This window comes from Lytechinus pictus, chromosome 13, assembly GCF_037042905.1.
Source record: "Lytechinus pictus isolate F3 Inbred chromosome 13, Lp3.0, whole genome shotgun sequence".
Taxonomy (NCBI): Eukaryota; Metazoa; Echinodermata; class Echinoidea; order Temnopleuroida; family Toxopneustidae; genus Lytechinus; species Lytechinus pictus.
Window position 1 is genome coordinate 14,529,733 of NC_087257.1, and position 3,206 is coordinate 14,532,938.

The window sequence follows — 3,206 nt, forward strand, 5'->3', positions numbered from 1 at the left end:
ATATAATTAAATCAATATAATCATATATCAGCATGAGAAGAATGGAGGGGTCCACTTAAAAGCAAAGCTTGTAAAATGTGAACCCCTCAAAAAGTTAGGATAGAAAAAATATTAAAATATACGTAAAGGAATACATGAAGATAACGAAAGGGGCAAAAAAAAATCTTATATACAGGATTGTGAAATTCAGAGACAAAAGACAATACACGACACAACACAACACAGGACGGTACATGAGGGTGGACAATAGTACGATGACAACTGCCTAGAATATAGAAAGAAAAATAGAGATAGGGAGAGGGATGCAAAGCTAATCTGCTGCATATATATTATGTCTACACATACATACACATCATGTACATATATATACACATATATATATATATATATATACATACAAATACACACATACACACGCACACCTACACACACACATACATACGGACATACACACATACACATATACAATATAAAAAGTAGAATATAATGTATAGACAAGCTATAACTTTTGTATGTCTAATTGGAAAAAATATGTCATGTTCTGTATAAACATAGATAATAGACTAGCAATAAGGCAAAATTTTAGTTTAGAATAATAAACATAATTCATTAAGACTTTAGGAGCATAAGTTTTAGTTTGTTTTTAAAGGACAGTAAAGAACGGGCGTCTTTAATCTCATCGTCAAGGGAATTCCAAAATCTTGGACCTGTATATAAGTAAGTATTTTGTGCTAGAAGCGTTCTAAGAAGGGGCAAGTGATATTAATTTGACTGCCTGGTGGGATAGTTATGGAGGGATTGGTTTCGGGGAAACATGGAATCAAATATGCGTGGCAACGAATTATTTTTATATTTAAACATGAATTGACCTAATTGAAACAAATATAAATTTTTTATTTTCATGATTTTATGTTTCAGAAACAATGGATCTGTATGAGAACGAAATGGTGCATTACATATAATTCGGAGTGTTTTCTTTTGTAAAATTAATATTTTGTCCAATAAAGAATTGTGGGTATTACCCCAAGCTAATATTCCATAATTAAGGTAAGGTAAAATCAAAGAGGAGTATAACATGAGTAATGTGACGGAAGGAAAAGAGTGTTTTAACTTATTAATTACACCAATATTACGAGATAATATTTTGCTCACATTAAGAACGTGGGGTTTCCAAGAAAGTTTATCATCAACTATAATTCCTAAAAATTTAATTTGGGAAACACATTGTAAAGGTGTATCATCAAAGATGATGTCAGAAGGTAAAGATTCAATAGAATTACTAAATATCATATATTTGGTTTTGTTTAAATTAAGAGATAGTTTATTGGCACGTATCCATTGAGTCAAATTTAGCAATTCCAAATTCATAATTTGAATATAGTTTATAGTTTATAGTTGATTATAGTTGGGTCCCATACAGAACTGGGTGTTTTTAAAATCAGAATGGGTTAGAGCTGGAAAGTGGATAACCCATTCTAGAATGTGGTGGAGTCGGGAGGTTGATTACCCATTACAGAATGGCAATCTGGAAATAGGTAACCCATTCTAGAATGTGGTGGAGTCGGGAGGTGGATTACCCATTATACAGAATGGGGTGCAATCGGGAAATAGGAAACCCATTAGGCCTATAGAATGTGGTGGAGTCGGGAACTTGGGTAACCCATTACAGAATGGGTCGAGTCGGGTAGTGGGTAACCCATTATAGAATGGGGTCGAGTTGGGTAGTGGGTAAACCATTATAGAATGGGGTGGAGTCGGTTAGTGGGTAAACCATTACAGAATGGGGTCGAGTGGGGTAGTGGGTAACCCATTATAGAATGGGGTCGAGTCGGGTAGTGGGTAAACCATTATAGAATGGGGTGGAGTCGGGTAGTGGGTAAACCTTTATAGAATGGGGTGGAGTCGGGTAGTGGGTAAACCATTATAGAATGGGGTCGAGTCGGGTAGTGGGTAAACCATTATAGAATGGGGTGGAGTCGGGAATTGGGTAACCCATTACAAAATGGGGTGAAGTCGGGAAGTAGGTTACCCATTATAGAATGGGGTGGAGTCAGGAAGTACGTGGGTAATTATAAACAGGGATTGCGTCTAGAAATAACCAATACAAGAAGGGGGGTTTGGATTACGAAATTGGCGACCCAAAGGGTCGAAGGGGTACACAATATAGAGGCCGTAAAATGAATGGATGTCGAGAAATGGGGGGGGGGGGATAGTAAGAATTATGGAAGGAGGTGGGAAATTTAGGCCAATGTCTAATGGTTTTGCATGGGTAGGGAAATGGACCACCCTAACCTGCGATTTCAACCATGAGAGTATTTGGAGCTGTCACGGTTTTTAAATTGACGCAAATAGATGTTTAATCAAAATTTTTACATTCATTTTGTATTACAGTGGGTGTATAATTCGTTTCCAAAAGAAGATGGTTTTATAGGCCTTAATTAAACAGATGAGATAAAAATAATTTATTTTGCGGTAAAATTGCACTGAAGAAATTTGTGAAACACGTTTTCATTTCATAAGTACCACAAACTTAATGTTAAGTAGGACAGATATGAAGTAGAATATTGATAGACGCGTTCGGGGAGGGAGGTAATTTAAACGTAAGAAATTGCCTTATTTTGAACCAACCCCCCCCCCCCCCCTTCAATCATTATCATAGGCGGCGGAAGCGGGGGGGGACATGTCCCCCCCCCCCCTAAATTTTTTGTTGATAACCTTTTTTTTTTTTTTTTTTTTTTTTTTTTTTTTGCTTGTCAATTTTTTTACCTGTGTCTATCACATTTCAGGTGGACGTCACCGTGGACACCCCTAATTTTTTTGCCTTCCGCCGCCAATGCTCATCATTACCGCTCTGCAACCCCCCTTAATTCAAAACCGTTCCGCGGATCCTATATACCCCTTGGGACGAAGAGCTTTATCTTCATTGACTAACCCTTTTCTATGTTTATAATTTGGATTGCGTTGGATTCGATTTGAAGCCTTTTTTCTGTTGTGTAATCTTTTGTCCAAAAGTAATGCATTTTTCACCATGTTTGTTACATCATGAACATGGTTACACGTTTGCACAGTCTCAGTATTGCGAATTGAACTCGTAGTGTGATTTGAGGGGAAAAAAACCTTGGAGCCGTCACCCATGAATGAATATTACCAATGCGTTGAAAGGCTTCTTGATTTGTGTAAGAATTGAATAAATACCCTGTTAAATC